The sequence below is a fragment of the Sciurus vulgaris genome, assembly GCF_902686455.1.
Source record: "Sciurus vulgaris genome assembly, chromosome: 1".
Lineage (NCBI taxonomy): Eukaryota > Metazoa > Chordata > Mammalia > Rodentia > Sciuridae > Sciurus > Sciurus vulgaris.
The window spans coordinates 158,067,645-158,085,704 of record NC_136461.1 but is presented as its reverse complement, the minus strand read 5'-3'; the positions used below and the strand labels follow the sequence as shown (position 1 = coordinate 158,085,704).

General features: G+C 34.6%; 1 long non-coding RNA gene across 1 annotated transcript; it reads right to left on the bottom strand.

Moving 5' to 3' along the window:
* Positions 1-1,926: 1,926 nt before the first annotated feature.
* LOC306641013 lies at positions 1,927-16,930 on the bottom strand. The gene is made up of 4 exons (XR_013757986.1): positions 16,793-16,930; positions 10,986-11,181; positions 2,720-2,775; positions 1,927-2,393 (listed from the first exon to the last, which is right to left on the bottom strand). It is a non-coding gene; the product is annotated as an uncharacterized lncRNA (long non-coding RNA).
* Positions 16,931-18,060: the final 1,130 nt, after the last annotated feature.

Sequence of the window (18,060 nt, the reverse complement as noted above, 5' to 3'; positions counted from 1 at the left end):
GGAACCATACCTCTAGTCCAAGGTAAATCCATCATACCTTCTTGAACACAGCAATAAAGTTCTACTTTGACTTCTGAAATTTTTTATGGTCCTTTCTAGGTTAATCTTCACCGAGCAGTCAAAAACATAAATTAAGCAATATAAGGTCACTCCTTACCAACGAACTTCTTATTTAGGCTTATAAATAATTCCTTCAAGACCCTACACAATTTAGCTTGTCACTTCCCAACATGCTCCCTGATTATCTACTAGTCTCCTGACATACTGACCTCTTTATGGCTCCTCAAATGTTCCAAGATCAAACTTAGAGACTTTGCACTAAGCTGCTCTTTACTCATGAAATGTTCTTCCCCCTGATCTTCACATAGTTATCTCTGATCATTCAATTCCATCCTTATATGTTACCTTTTCAGAGAGGCAGGGAAAGACCTTCCAATACAAAGGAACCACACAGTAACTTTCTATCACATCATCCCATTAAATTTCTCTTTGTAACACTTATCATGAAACCTACTTTAATATTAGCATTTATTTAATAAATTTTTTATTCATAATTGATTGTCTGTCTCCACCATTATGAATCTAATTCAAAAAGCAAAGACCTTGTCTCATTTGTTCACTAGTGTATCACCAGGACAGTCTGATATAGACCCTGTCCCATAAATAATTGTTGAGTTGATCAATGACCTTTACATTTTTCAGCAATAATGCCTTCTTTTCTTTGCACCCTACAATCCCCTTCAAACATGTAAAATTCAGAGGCAGTTCTTCTGACTTCAAACATTTTATCTATCACAGTGTCTCCTGTTTTAGTCAGACAAACCATAAATGTGTATTTTTTTTATCAATTTAGTAATTTCTTTCCTATATTTGTTTAGGATATCTATTTGATTCTTGTTAAGAAAAAAAAAACATATATCCCTAATGAAGAAAAATTAATTGAGGTCAAAGTAGACATATCTAATAATATAATCTCAGAGGTTAACAAATAATAACTCAAAATAGTAGATTTATTTGTGAGTCGGGTAACAGCCATATGGAAAGACAGCTCTGGGCAGAACACATGCTTTAATCATTAACACTGCACCCTTGACTCAAAATAATTAGCAAACTGAATGAATAGCAAGCCAAATGCAAAATAATGAAGTTGGAGGGAGAGGAAGAATGAACACAATATTACCAAGAATCTCAAATATAAGTTTAAAAAAACAAACAAACAAATCACCACAGGCAGCTGGTATGTATAGAAGCATCATGATTCCTCTTCCAGTGGTTTCTGTAATAATCTGGATCTAGACCAACACCCAAAGGCTAACGAGTTGAAGGTGTGGTCCCCAATGTGCAATGTCGAGGTGAAAATTTGGGGAAGTCATCAGATCATGAGAACTCTGATCTCTTTAGTAGATTTATGATTTGATGGCATTATTTGGACGTAGGGGAAATTGTAGGAGGTGGACCTAGTTAAACAGTGTGTCCTAGGGCATGTGCCCTTGGGGACTCATCTTGCCCCTGGTTCCTCACTTCCCTATCTCACTTCTTCCCGATTGCCATAAGGTGAACAACCACTCCACCATGCCTTCTCCACCATGATGCTCTGCTTTGCCACAGGCCCACTACAAGGGGGCCACCAATCATGGAATGAAACCTCTGAAACTGTGAGCCAAAATAAATCTTTGCCTCTTCAAGTCATTTTTTCTCAGATATTTGTCATAGTAACAGAAAAGCTGACTAATATTTTTTCCAAATCTGTATCAATTGGAAAGCATTTTAGAAATTTATAGTCTCAAGTCCTGGTCCCTGAGATTTCAAAAGATTGGAGCACAGACCTTGAATCTGTATTTTTTACAACTACCCCATGCTATTCTGTGTTTAAAGACCTCTGATATAGTACCACAACCTTCATTTTTACAGATGAGGAAGCAAAGAGACACCAAAGTATCTTTAATATCCAAGCCAATAACTAGACAAGATTAAGTTCTCATAGATATTTTTTATACTAAAAAATCTCTAAGAATAGCTTTAAATGTATCAGAAAAACTGATAAGCAAGATATACTGGTGGTGCAGTTAATAGGAAAGCCCCAATGTGTCAGATGGCCCCACCTCAAGGGGTAGTTCATTGTTTCAAAGCATCTCACCTCAAGTAAGTGCTCTTCTATAACTTAAATTTTTGTTCTCTTTACTTGAGTTCAAAGTAGAAAGCCAAATAAAGGGAATTCCTAGGAATGAGTTGTTGGAGTCATGGAACTGTTGGAGAAATTAAATAAGAAGTGACTAATCTTGAATTCATGGGGCTGTTCTATGGGGTCACAATGGCTGAACTCAGCATAACTCCAAGGGGGCTCCAGGCACAAAGACTGCAGTCTACACTTGAGAAGTTATAGTGAGACAAACCTGGGGGCTCAGATGGTTGAAAGAGGAGAGGAAGGAAAAGAGAAAGGGGAAGAGGAACAAAAAGAGGGAGAGACAAAAAAAAAATGGTTAAAATTAATGTACATGTAGGACAAAAATGCATATAATTAGATATACAAGAGATATACAAGATACGAGTTTTGTGAATTTGTAGCTGTTTCCCATTCCTAATATTATATATTGTTTGGACTATGTTTTCCAGCCCTTTACTTAAGTTTCTCTATTAATAGTAACCTTTACACAAATCATATCCTATAACACCTGACTCAGACACTGGAAGTTTTAAAAGGAAGAAATCTTCTACTTACTAAAAGCATTTATGCTCCTTTTCAAATAAATTCCCCTACACATTTTCCAGGGATTCCTGTAAAAATAAATATAACCAAATTAATTTATATTTCACTGTCTTAAATTCTAAAATAGTTCAAAGAAGAATCTTAGCAATTAACTAATAAATCAATAACTAAACAATATAAATAATTAATTTTTTAGAAAAATAAATTTTAAAGAATTTCTTCAAAGCAGGAAAATTTGCCATTTAATATCTTTGGTTAATTCCAAATCACCATAACATTTTATTTTTCTTAGCTTGATTTGACAAAGAAAAAGAAAGACTAATGATGCAAATAATCTCTTTAAAAAATACTTAAGAATATCTTGTATCTGTGTGCAGAAAGACAAAAAAAAGAGAAAAAGGTTGTTACACTGAAGCCATCACCATTAATATTTTTTAAGATCCCTCTGCTAATGTCGACTAGCTAAAAGAGAAGCTCCAAATTTAGCATATACAATGCAGTCTTTGCAGTCCCTGATTTAGGATCCTAGAAAAGCAACAATCAACTTTGCATGCATTGATTTTTTTTCCCACTAGAATCTTGTGTAGTTTATTGTTCATGACTTAATTATCCATAGTTCTATAACTTTAATAAAACCTAACTCAATTAACTAAGTTTAAATTTATTCCAATTCAGTTTGCAATACTTGCAACAAAGAGTTGAACGGGGAGAAAAAAAGCTACCATAGCAAAAAGCTACCTTCTAAGAAGATTTGATTGTTCATTTAAAATTTTTAAAGATGTAAAATAAAGGTCATTTGTAAAATAAATGTCAAGGTAAAACATGTTGCTGTTTTATGAAAATGAGCAAGTCTTATTAAAAGTAAAGTGATTCTTAGAGGAATTCTTCTAAGTAGAATGGATTGTTTATATTCTATTCAAACAACTGCATGTGCAAAAACAGGCCCTACTGTGTACTTTTTAAATTGTTCTTTTTAGTTATACATAACATTAGGATTCATTTTGATATAATTATAAAAGCATGGAATATTATTTGCTCTAATTCAGTCCCCAGCACTTCCCCTTTCCCTCTCTGCCTCCCTTCCCTTGTTCCCTTCCTTCCACTCTGGTCTTTCTGCTATTTATCACCATTCTGTATATCCTACTGGGTACTTTGATAGTGTTCTCATCCACCCAGGCAGTTTGTCACAAATCTGAGTCACGGTTTGCTCAAAAGAAGATCGACATGTGCCAGAAGCTATGCCAGGGCTGCATTTACCAGGATAGAGAAAAGCTACCATCCTTGGTCTCAAGGACCTCACAGAACACAGATTGATGCTCCCTTTTCCCCAGATTCCCTCTGTGCCAGGTTCCTAGGCCTGCTAACAAAGTACCACACACCAGGTGGTTTAAATATCAGAAACTAATTTCCTCAATGCTCTGAAGTCCACAAATCCACGACGTCCACTGGTTGGTTGCATTCTTAGGGCTTTCCTTGGTCTGTGATACTCTTTTCTCCTGGAGTCTGTCCTATGTGTCCTTGTTTTAGTATATCTCCTTCTTCCCTTCTCTCTCCCTCCCTCCCTTCCTTCCTTTATTCCTTTCATCTTTTTTTTTTTCTTTTGCAAAATTATAGTTGGGAGGAACAAGTCATAGATGACACAGAACTTTATACATGCTAAAGTGAACGCAGGTGCTGTCTTTGAACCCTGATGTGGAGACCACATAGAATATAGCAACCAGATAGAGTAACTTGGGAACAGTAGAAAACTAGGTCAGTTCTGAACTACCTACCCAGACTTCTATACAAGAGAGAGAAATGAGCCTCTGTCATGCTTATATCATTGTTATTTTGTTTTCTGTCACTTGTAACTGAATGTAACCTAGTAGGTGTGTGGAGGGGGTGCGTACACATGCATGCAGAAACAAATGCTCATAAGGAGCATGATATTAGCAGTGGCTACCTCAGGACTGCAGGATTTGCAGTGATTTTATTATATCTTCAGACCTTTCTGGGTATATAAGCAACTTTTTTCAAAAGCGATAAATCCAAAGAAAAATATTATAATTCCCTCTGACTTGTGACCTATACTTTCAGTGCTATGATCAGATGCTTACCTGCACAATTGCTTATCCACAGCAATTGTGACTCTGAATGACTGCTCAGCCTGGTTTCCTCTTTCCCATTCATATGACTTCATTTAACCTTAACACTCCCTTTAAAGACCCTAACTCCACATGCAGGGTCATGAAGTCCTGGGAATTTGGACTTTAACATATGAAGTTGGGAAGTGACACAACTCAACCCTTAAGACCTGTTGGGACTAATGACACATTAACTAACTCAGGCTGACTTCTTACTCCCTGGCGAGTGAGCAAGATCAAGGCCTCAAAGGCGGTTTCAATAGTTAATGAGGAGAAATCGGTCCACCATCAGGGATTGGTTAACAACAGTTCCGAGAACGTGATCAGCTCGTGCTTGCCATATAGTCCTATGGGACTCTTGCCTGCGTGAACCCCGTGCCTTGCTGACCTTTAAGCTGATTGGTTCCTGCCTAGCCCCCACCCTACATAAAAGCTGTGTGATTTCCTCAATAAACGAGTTCCTGCTGTGACCGGTCTCCCTGACAGTCTGATTGTCTTCCGCCCAGAGGGCTGGGAGCCGGCAGTCAGTCGGCCCTACCTATCCCGGTCTGACCTTGTTGGGGAGTGTCCCCTTCCCCTGTCGCTGGTCAAGAAGAGCAAGGGGGCTTAAGACCCTGACAAAGACCCATAACACCATCATGTCCTCACTTACACCTTTCCCATGAAGCCAAGTCCTTGTCCAAGAGCTGTGGAGCAGCAGACCCAGCAGGCTGGAGCTGGCATAAGAGCCTTGGCTATGCAGAGCCACCATGCCAGCATGGGTCTTAGGCTCAGCAAGCCAGGGTATGCAGATCTGTCACACTAACAGGGCTAACCAACAGCATGGTGCTTTCCCAAACCCTGATTAGCACAAATTTGGACCAACAGCCTTGACCCAAGTACTATTTAAACCCGAAGACTGGCGCACTCAAGTGACATCAACAATGGGTTCCCCTCTTGCCCCTATGAGAGTACTGTTTCTATTCTTCACACTTGAATAAATCCTACTACTTTCACTATTGCCTCCTGATGTCCCATAAATTTTGTTCTTTGAATATGCAAGACAAGAACCCAGTAAGGAGCAGGCAGTGAGCTGCTCAGCTCTGTTGCAACACTAGAGGTCGCAAGCCTACCATTTAGAGCTGGAACATACCCCTCGATTGTGGTGAAGAACAATCAGCTTTGCAGGCTTTGACCATCGGATTTGACACTGGTAAGCGTCCCCTGCTGTGATTAGCTGCTAACACAAAAAGGGACTTTCTCCATTGCAGAAGCCCTCAGTTTATACAGACACAACCCACCAACGGAAGCAAAGAAAGGAGTTTCATTTCAAACTCTGTTCCAACACTATGGCAGACCTGTTGAAAAACTGTTTCATCATGTCTATCTCAGAATTTTACCTGTGTGTAACTACCTCCATCTATCCTTCACATTTCCTTCATTCTTACCTCATCTCTACTGGGATTTTAAAACAGGATAAAATTTAAAGTCCATAGAATAGCTTGTCCAATGGTAAACTACTGCCTGGAAAATAAATAGATTGATAAAGTATGGCATGAAAGCTTTTAAAGGTATGCCAGTCAAAACAAAACAAATCCTTTAGCACTAAGGATTCAGGAAAATATGATAAATTAACTCTTTTTTTTGATGGTAAGTTGAATCACTGGAAAACTTCCATGTATACTATGACCACACCTATTTTTTCCCATGTGCTTACATGTTGGTACTTTGTATTCAATAGACATTTCATGTCTTAGCCATCAAATTTGTAAACATCTAAACAAGTTATATTGCTTGTTTCAGCTCATGAGGCAGCTCTTCTTTTTTTGCTTACTATTGTATCCCAGGGCCCAGAATCTACATAAGCTTATCAAACACTCATACATTCCTGATAAGAGTGGTAATGATACAGCCCCTTGGAAACTAATTTCCTAATATAAATTCAAAGCTTTAAAAATGTTTATTGAACCAGTAATTCCAATGAGATTTTAACCTAAGGACATTATTTCTCAATATGGAACACTTTTGCACAAAGATATTTATTACTACAGAAAAATATGGCCATATAGAGAAAGTTTACATGTGTTTAGAAGCAGGTCAAGTCCTGGATGAAATAATAATAGTAATGATTTAATAATGAACCACTTGCTGTGTGTCAGACATGAAGCTAAGTGTTTTACACATAGTACCTGATTTAATCAGTAACATCATGAATTAAATATTATTATGTATTTTATAAATGGGTAAGCTGAACCTTAAAATCATTAAGTAACTGGTCAGATTTAAGCTACTGTTAAGTAACGGAGCCAATATACAAGCTGTGATGTGCAATTGACATCCATTCATTGTGCCTATGTCCTTCTTTTTTGAGGCCATATTTTATTTAAGTCTACATTGCTCTCATTCTTTCTCTATATCCCACTCAGAAGGATTTAAAAGAATTTAGTAAGTCCGTTCACTCTAAAATGTTGAGGAACAATGATTTCCTTTCCAAGGGTCTTTGAATGCAAAAGAAGACAGGTGGAGGCAAAATGATTAACTTGTTAGCAGTAGTTCTGCAAGTGTGAGCCAGAAACCCAGAAGAGTTCAGATAGTTTTTCAGGGAATCTTTGGGATCAAGTTTTATTCCACAGCAAATTTAAGATGTTAACTTTTTTTCACTCTCATTCTTTTACAAGTGTATAGTGGAGAGGCTACTTGACAAATGATATCTCAACAGACTAAATGCAGAAGTACATATGAGAATCTAGTTGTTTTCTATTAATCAAGACATTGTTCAGACTTGCAAAAATGGAAAATGCCATGCTTTTACATATTTTTTAGTTTTGGAAAATATAGTTCTTTTTCATGAAAATGTTATTAATTTTAACAGGAAATTATCTTATTTTTATCTCTTAAGTTTCTCAATTTTGAATTTTAATACAACATCAATAGATATAACTCTAATAAACTAGAGCCCTCTCAAGTTCTCAGTTATTTTCAAGCATAAAAAAGGCTCCTGAAACCAAACATCCCTAAACCAAATAAATCATTCAGAAATAATGATCGATCTCCCTATTAGTGTCTCCATGTCAGTAAAGAAAGCATTTTGGAGGATCTGGCATTTCTATCAGCTTCTGTATGACTGTCGCACATTTGTGTACAATTCCTTAACCTAACTTTGCTTTCAAGCTCTCATCATTCTACTAATACCTTTAAAAGAAACAAAAGGTATAGCCTATTGAAATTATATCCAACTTCAATATTCAGTAACTAACAACTCACTTGTCTTTAAATCTACCAAACACTTGTTGGGCACCTACATAAACCAAGTATTTAATATAATCAATATTTGGCAATGCTTAGATCTAAACCTGAGTTTTTCTTGTTCCAAGTCCATTGCTCTTTCCCCTACGCAGCCACTAAATATTTTAAATTGATCAATTTAAATATACCCAAGAAGGAATATCATTATCCCATGTCAATTCTCTCTCTCTCTCTCTCTCTTTCTCTCTCTCTCTCTCTCTCTCTCTCTCTCTCTCTCTCACACACACACACACACACACACACACACACACTCACATACATATACACACATCTCCCTGTTAACAGAAACTATCAGAGAACGGACCCCTCACATTTTATGAAATAAAAGGGAAAATCGCTACTTTGACCTTTGCTGTCTTCTAGACAATAATTTCATAATCATAGCAATGACAGAAAAAGTTCTTGCTTAGTTTCCATGAATAATATTATTACTGGGCTATTGAGCTATTGTCCTGTGCCATTTATTATTCTTAATATTTTCTATTCAGTGTTTCACTTAGTCCTTACTATAACCTGTGAGTAAAGCATTACTGTCCCCATTCTTAAAATGAGAAAACTAATGTTTAGAAAGAATAAATAGCTTGTCCCAGGTCACATAGCTATTAGATTACAGAGCTGGGATTCAGACCAGATATCTCCACACATAATGCCTTATGGTTTTAACCGTGCCTCCATCTTTTCAAACTTTTATTATTAATAATTCTTTATGGAATGTATAATGGAATTCCTTGTTCGAATGTTAATGGCTTGATGGCCCACTTTAATGGGAGGGGCTGGATATGGTGCACAGAGGCATGGGGAAAGTCAAGTTGTATTCCTATTATCTACTAACTGACTTCTGTTAAGATAGTTTTAGTTCCTACTGTGTTATGGTTTCCTCCAAAGTTTAAACAATAGGTCATGAAGCAAATGAAATGATTAGTAGCAGTATTTATTCACCAGCTTTTCTGAGTTCAGTAAAAATAATAAATTGAGTCTCTTTTCTTAATGTTAACTGAGCCACTGGAGAGGCCTCATGCAATCTACAGAGTATGAAAAGAAATATGGACAGTGGCAAGCACAGTTAATTGAACATTTTATAGAACATTGAGAGAGTTCAGGGAAAGTGCATTTCCCATTTTTTATCTTCCCATGTTTAATGAAAATCCACCTATTATGACTGTGTAGAAAAAGAAGAAATAAAAGAGAATTATCATTTTTATTTCTACTTAGTAGTTTATCCAAGCATTTGAATTTGCTGGGTCTAGGGGCAACATGCAGAGAGGGGTTGAAAAAGAAAGGGGAGAACAAAGACATGCCTTCAACCTCCCTTTTCCAGATTAAAACCTTCTTCTCCTTGACTGCACAATTTCACTTTCAAATTATATTTTGAAATAGACAAAGATTTTCTTCATTTCCCAGAACTCCTGTATTGCAATTTATCTCTTCTTGTTGAAATGCCCCTTTCCATTCTCCCTTGGGTATTAAATGTTCAAATGTGTAAAAACACATGCTTGATCAGCTTTGCTAAAATATGGCACCAGTGCTTGAAACCACTTATAATTCATTCATCATAAAAATCAATAGGTTAAAAGAAAGAAGCCTTAATGATGAAATTTCAGGAACAATAATTATTAGTTGGCAGCGGAGTTTTTGAAAAGCAAGTCCAGCTATAGCTGCTACCTTTTTGCCTAATCATTACATTTTTAAACAAAGTCATCAGCACTGACATGCATATACATCCTATTATTGATTTTGTTTTCTACATATTCACCTTCTGATAATTATATAACTCTTTTACGAAAGTTTTAAGAGGATTTTTTTATTTATATTATTCTTATAACTTATTCAAACTAGACCATAAATGCATATTGACAAGGAAAAGGGAAGAGAGAAATAGGATTTCAGGGCAAGGAAAAGAGAAAAATTATTTTTAACAGTAAGTGATGCTTTCAAGAGATTTCACTGTTGATGCTTACTAAAGTTATCACCCTTCCAACCCCACTGAGACCCAAGGTCCTAAAAGAATATCAAAGGTAAAATTTAAAAAAAAAAAAAAAAAAAAGCAGATTTCCTATTGGCTACAGTAACTTTCTGGACGTCAGACCATAATATAGGGGAATATAGACAAAGTCATTCAAAAGACATATTGTAAAGATAACACTGGCAACAAACGTGCACGTAAGTTGAACATAAAGGCAATCTCAGAAGGCATGCTGTTTAATCCACAAACTTTACAAAATAAGGAAAGAAAGAAGGAAGGGAGAGAAGGAAGGATTACAAATCCATTGTCTCCCAGAATGATCTGTCCTATTATTCCTTCAAAGATCAAACATTCCTAGCATAATTTAAATGTGATATAACTTACCAAAATTTATAGTACACTAGAAAACATGTCTTACCAAACATATCAATCTGAAATATCACCATTCCATTTCAATTTATGAGAGTTCGGGTTCTTTTATGAGTTCAGAGCACCTAGGATTACAGACTGTACTGCTGAAGACATTACTCAGGTTAATGTAAACTAAATAACTGAACAAGTGAGTCTGCTTCTACGAAGGAGCATTTGCCACATAGTCTTTGCTTTAAAATAATGTGGATTCATGTCCTAAGGTTTAAAGAAGGAGGTGTCCCCGAGCAGTTGGGATGCCCTGAAATCTGGAGAGTAAAGATAAGATCTCAGACCACATTCGGCGCCTCCCCATGATAAAGGTGCCTCCCTTGCACCATGGAGATACAGGAAGCTACAGCTGCAATCATTTGACATCTAGTATAAGAAAACCATAGAAATGTGGAACACTTCAGTGAGGTTTGATAAATGTATTGACAGTGCTACTAGAAAATAAGAAATAGGGACTTTACAGGGAAGTGTGCACCCTCATTTTTACCTCTCTATCAGCTCTGCTGTGACGGGATCAGCACTCCATCCTCAAAGACTATAGCCAGGAATGCCCAGCAAGAAGCAGCCCAGGGAGTGAATAGAACCCAGGGCAGGACTGAGAAGGACTCCAGAGCAGTAGGTTCATTGGGAAGGACTCCCTGTGACAGGACCCTGATTCCCAATAAGCCCTAAAGCAAAGGAATCTGTGAAAATTTGAGATGGGGAGCAGAGGAGGAGGGGAAAAAGATACAGTGGATTAGGAATATTGGAAATTAAATGAAATAAGGTTTCTTTATATGTATATACACATACTGGCAGAATTCTATTTTCTCATACTGGACAGTTTATGATTTTCCATGAAAATACTTGACAATAGAATATTTTCAATGTAATGAATGACCTTAAAATCTAGTGCATTTCCCTTATGTGAAAAGGGAAATATGTACATACTTGTGGTGCATTCAAAAGCAAAAGAACCATGTCTTGGAGAACACATTATCTAATGCTAAAGGTGCACAAGAGGAGATGAGTTTACTATCTGATGACTCAGCAGATCAATGAAGTCATGCAGAGTTGTATGTTCTTTTTTTTTTCTTTTTTCTTTCTTTTTTTAAAAGAAAAACTGACTTCTATAAATCTGTTCAGATTTCTGATGAAATTAACCTAGATCAAAATTTGATTTACAAAATATGAGAAAAAAATAGGTTTATCCTTTGTTGTTTTTACATCCTTATCAACCACTAAATAATGAAAACTCTGATTTTTGTTTATTTCTGTTTCTAAGGTTAATGATTTTATGAATTATTTTCAAATAGAAAGATGTAGTGCTAGATACAGCAAAGTTAGAGAAACAACTCTAAAAATGAAATAAATTCAATCATTATCTGGCTTTATCCCTGCAGCTCCACCAAATGAACTTAATAGTAAAAGTCCTAACCCAAGCATGATTTGTGAATTAGCAATAAGTACACTTAAACCTATCAGAATATCCTCACATGCTTTTTTATACCATTGGATTAATTACTAAGGAAAGTCAAATGACCCCTGACCCTTTATCTTCTACATGAAAACCCTGCATGGTAACTTTAGGGCTACCTTAGAACATTACTTAAAATCCATTATCGAGGAAATTTTAAAATCAAAACACTAGAAGGCTGATTAGATTAGTTAAGAACTAAGGCAATATGGTGCAGAGGAGTTCTTCTAATATCATGAAAATTATAATTAAGCAAATATATTAAAATTGCTTAAAGTTTCCTTCAAATTCAAATTCAAAATTATTTTGGAAAGAAAATCTCATGGAATTAGATGAAAATGGGATAAAATTCTCAAGTGAGGAATAGCCAGTTTTGTAGATCATGGTACACTATTTCCAGTGATGACATCTATAAAAGCATGTAGATTTTTTAAGTGATGAATGATAACACAATTGTTGAGCAAGTTGACAATCTATCTGGGTATTTTTATAAGGAAAGCTGTTGACTTAGAAAAAAAAATGAGTGAATGAGTAAATGTGAATGGTTGCAAGTTTTGACAGCCCCAAGCACAGGAAAATTAGTGTCTATCAAATTAATCAGGCACCCAGCAGCCATGAGATCATATACCGAGAACTATGAACCATTTAACTCAAATGATTTGCTTCTAGACCATTTCAGTGTGTCAAATAAGGTGTTAGAGATGGCAAATGTGGAAGCAAAAATCTGGTTTAAATATGCTTATGAATGTTCATCCGTATTTAAAACATAATCACATGAACGGTGAACATGAAAGATGTCCTACTACACCAGATTTTTCTAGTGGCTTTAGGAAGGCAGTGATCAAAGACTTCTAATTCATTGCTGAAATCCATTATTCTGTCTGTGAGGGAAACAAAAAATACAGTGACAAAGTTATTAACTCATTTATATACTTAGTAATGGAGCAATTCATAAAGCTGGTATATTAAGCAGATATTCTTTCATGACTGAATAGTTATGCAAAACTTTGAATATCTTTACTATAAAACATATCATTGTTACAGTGAAATTGATGTTTAAGAACCAGACAGAGAGAGTCAGTTGTAGGTCGTAAGAATTGTTTGAGCCATATTAAAGACAAAATTAAGAATCATATTTTTATGAAAAAAGTCCTTTGACGATAATCTGGGAATAGTAAAAGAACCAGAGGTCAGATAAACATAAGTTCACCATTCATAAAGGGTATTTGCTATCTAAATAACATGGTAAATATGTATAAATTTACACCAAGATTAGTATAAAAACTTTGCATCACATCACCTTTGTAGTAGCATTCTGGGTAACTCTCTTCAGCAATGGAAAGGGTAAACCATGGGGGGTTCTGGTATTCATACCTGGTATGGGAGTCTAGAGTAACATAAAAAAGAAATTGCCCTTATTGCTGAATTTAAAACATGGTTTCGTTGCTTTGCAGTTTAACCTCACAATCAATATTGTGACCAACTTATCATCTACTAATATTAGAAGACCATCTACTGTTAACTATCAAGTCCAGGTAAAAGGTTATTAATTTTCTTAATAGAAAATAAAAAAATATTACTTCATATTAAAACATATATGAACAGAGTAGAAATAAACAAAAGATGCTCCCTGCAGAAAACAGTACTTTAAAGAATATTGTATTGTATTGGGCTATTTCAGACAAAGTCAGCAGATGTGTGGACACAGACGCTTCACTCATTTTCTTTGGCCATGAGGAAATGTTTTTGTCAAAACTTGTAAACATTAGTGCAGTGGATATCAATTTGGATCAATTCATATCCCATCTATGTAATTGACTAGTCCGTGACTTATTAACTTCTCTAAATTTCATTCTCCTATCTTCAAAAATAGAAAACATAATTCATAGGATTATTTTGATGTTTAAATGTTATAGTGATATCAAAGTCTGAAAGACTTATTTTCTGGCTTTATCAACAGTCAACAGTGGGAGACAGTCATGGAGACAAACAATGCTCATGGAATACAGTGAGAGCAGTATCAAAATGACCTCAAAACTCTGCAAGATTAGCAGGAAAGATGGATAGGTGGTTGCTGGGGATAAAGGAGAAGTTGCACAGAAGGTAATGCATGTAATAAAGGATATGATTAGAGAAGTAGAGTAAGAACATAAGAGTAACCAAATAAAGAAAGTTACACAGTATAAATGATCAACAGATTTTTTTAGGAGGTGATGGAGATATGGTAGCAGATGAAGACTACAGATGAAGATTAGGGAAATTACAGAGAACTTAATATGTATTCTAAAGACTTTGGCTTTGTATCATAGAGTCAATTGGATACATTTAATGGTAAAAAAAAAAAAAATTGAGTACATTGCTTTTAAAAAGATACTCCTAGCAACAGTCTGGACCAGGGTGTGACAGGGAGATTCACAGATGAAAAAAAGTGCCAAAAAAAAAAAAAACAAGAGTCAATACAAGAAATGATGAGAAAAAAATAAACAGTAATTTATATGATATTACAGCCAACAGACATTTTTCTAAAATTTAAAGACATAAAAATGAGGGGGAAAAAATCTTATGGCAAAATGCACTAAATGCAAGCAAAGAAATACTCAGAAACAAATTTATGATATGATAAAAAATATTGCCTTACTTTTTTTCACCTCAGTGTTTACCTAAAAGAATTAGAAAACAATTAAAATTAAAAAAATAAAAATTTTTAAAATTACAAAAAAATAAATTGAATAATAAAAATAAAAATGAATTTGAAACAAAAGCTTATATTTTTTAAAAAATAGTGATAATACTAGTAAATATCTAGAAAATCTTGACAAAATTAAAGATTTAATAATGGGTAAATAAACTTGAAAAAAAAGAGTCTAATAACAGAGGAAAAAAGTTATCATGAGTAAATTCAATGCAGAATTATATGTTAAGATATAGGAAAAAATTGACGAAATAGGTAGGAATCTCAAAGTTGACTTAAAGAAAAAGAGAAACCTGAAAATTTAAGAAAGTTAAAATCTAGGAAAATATTATTTTATATAAGACTTGGAAGCAGACAATTTTACTAATATGCCCTTAATACCTTTAAGGTAGTAATTAATGTCAATTATTACTAGAAATTTAGTTAATTGATAAATTAGATGAATATCTACCATATAATAACTGATATACAAATAACAAATTATTGAAAATGCAATTTATTTTTGAAAAGCCAGGCACAGTGGCACACACCGGTAATCCCAGCAGCTCGGGAGGCTGAGGCCAGAGGATCTCAAGTTCAAAGTCAACCTCAGCAAAGGCGAGGCACTAAGCAACTCAGTGAGACCCTGTCGTCGGTAATAAAATATAAAATAGGGCTGTAGATGTGGCTCAGTGGACGAGTGCCCCCGAATTAAATCCCCAGTACCCCACCAAAGAAAAAAAAAAAAAAAGAAAATGCAAAGAAAAAAAAAAAAGATTTCGTCCATAACAGCTCCCCAAAACAAGAGAAACTACCTATGAATAATCTTAACAAATATGTGACCCCACAGGAAGTACACTCACAGCTTTCTGATACATAATCAAAGATATGAATAAATCATTCTAAAATGGGATGAAAGACAACAGAGAATAATTTTTATTATATTACATGAAATCTATAAATTGTTGAAAATAGAAAACATTTGGAAATAATAACTAATATTCATGTAATGCTGTGTGACATGGCACCTTTATATAGAATACCCATATAATCCTTATATCTATCCAATGAGATGTAAATCATGTTTTTCTGCACTTTTTGTAGGAGAAAACAAAAGCTCAGAAAAGGAAATTGTCCAAGATCACACAGCTGGTAGATTTGGGAATAAAAAATTAAATAGGTAGCAAAACTCCAAAATCTGAGGTCTCAGCAACTATAGAGTTCAGCTTCTCAATCACAAACATCCAAAAACTGGAGGCCAGTCAGATAAAAAAGGACACATACATATATGTCTTGGAAGATGGGAAATGCCTAAATGTAATGCTAAGTGAAAAGGAGAACAAATAAAAAATTATAGAAAATATGCCCTCAATTTTATTATTATTGTATGTATGTAGAAAGAATGAATTTTTTAATTGACAGAAAATAACAAAGTGTTAACAACGCTTTGGGGAATGATTATGCAGGATTTTGATTTTTTTTTATATATTCCAAATTGTTCTTTAAGCAACAGATCTAATAAGCAAATATACGAAAACCCCAAAATTTAAAAATAATCCTAAATCAGTGGCCATATGAAAAAAGATTGTTTAAAATAATATTGTACTTCAAACGAATGATTCAGACATAAAAATTGCCTTCTTTTAACCTCTCCAAAATATGAAATCAATCGCAAGCCAATTGTGAAGCAAACCTAAAAGACAGCCCCTCCCAATGCAACTCCCTATTATAATCCACATCCATTCCCCAAATGTATCTACTATAAGCTAATAGGAATTAAAGTTGCAACATATTTACACATTTCAAAGAGTGTGAAATGTTTATTTTAATCTTTTATTATTCAATTTGTACACAAGGATCAAACTGCGCACCAATCTGTCCAAGTGCAGATTGTATAATCCTTGTCTCTGTGGCAGACTTTTTCCAAGCACATTTCTCTAATGTTAAATAAAAAAAAAAAAAAAAAAGAAAGAAAAGAAATTAAAGAAAATAAAGCATATCAAAAATTTTAATATACCTAAACTTTCAGATATATATAACCTAAATGAAAACAACACCCAATCTAGAATACTTTATCTTTTTGTTCAAATACTTCTATTTTTTATTTATCTTTTATTTTTATTGTTGAAAGTGCTGTATAACTGACATTTTTATAGACTGGACCTACCATTGTGAAATGAAGCTCCCCTTCCTTGTCAGTACTGCTTCAGAACCAAAGACTCTCCTCAAAACAAAAGGATGTTTAACCATAAATTGTCTTTCTGACTCTCCCAAGGTCTGATTCTCTTAACTCACGGGTCTCAGGCTAAACCTGTGCACCACAAATGCTCCTGCAGTGACAGAATCCCTCCATAACCAACACGTCAGTGCCAGCCTCTATTTGCAACACAGCCACTTTCAGCTTTCAGTTTTTATTTAAAAGGCTTAATTGGAAGTTTTTATTACTCCCAATTAGGCGTTTTAATTAAAAGGAAAAGTTGAAAGAGGCTGCAGGCAAATACTGCTGAAACCCATATCAGCATAAAATCAAAGGAAATAAAAACAAAATTACGCTACTGTAAAACAGCAGTAACAGGCACAGCTTTCAATAATGTTTACCTCTGGTCATATTTAATGTTATTGTAGCACATTGACAGTGATGAAGTGGACATGACTGATTGGAAAAAAACAGACTGTATCTAATGTAACAATAAAATTCATCAAAATGATACTTTAAAACACACACACACACACACACACACACACACACACACTTTAGCATTCAAGGCAAAAATCTACCAAAATGCAGTTGACAATTCAAATAGTTAGCAGCTCCAATTCACCAACACAGCATTAACTCTACACACTAATGCGAATCCTGAAAGACTCTTTAACAAGTAGAATTCTGCATATAAACAATGCGGGTAAGTGTTTATTGTTGGAAGATGATTAGATTTTTAATTTCTTGACAAATTTTTTTTCTACATAAAGCCTTAACTTGTCATTATTGTCAACATTTGCACTACTGATAGTTTTTTAATTCAAAATGAAATTAGAAGTTGAATGCACTTACATTTTGGCATCTTTTAAATTGCATGTAATGTCTTCAGAGCAGAACAGAGCTTCTTATATAAAGGTGAGCTTATCATCAGAAGGAACAAGAATATGCAGAGGTATTAGATCCATACCAGAGATAATTTCATACTCAATAACGATTTATCCTGAATTTTATAAACCCTGAATTTTATAAATTATACTAAGAATCGGAAGAAGACATTTTAAATGACTCACATATAAACTATGATATTGAAGAAGTTATTTCTTTATATCTTAGCATTCCAACTCACAGATTAGATTAATACTTGCCCCTAAATTGTACTACCAAACTTTGCATAAAAATGTATAAATGTCTATTGCAAAAAGGATAAATTTTCATGATATCAAGGGTGCAGAAAT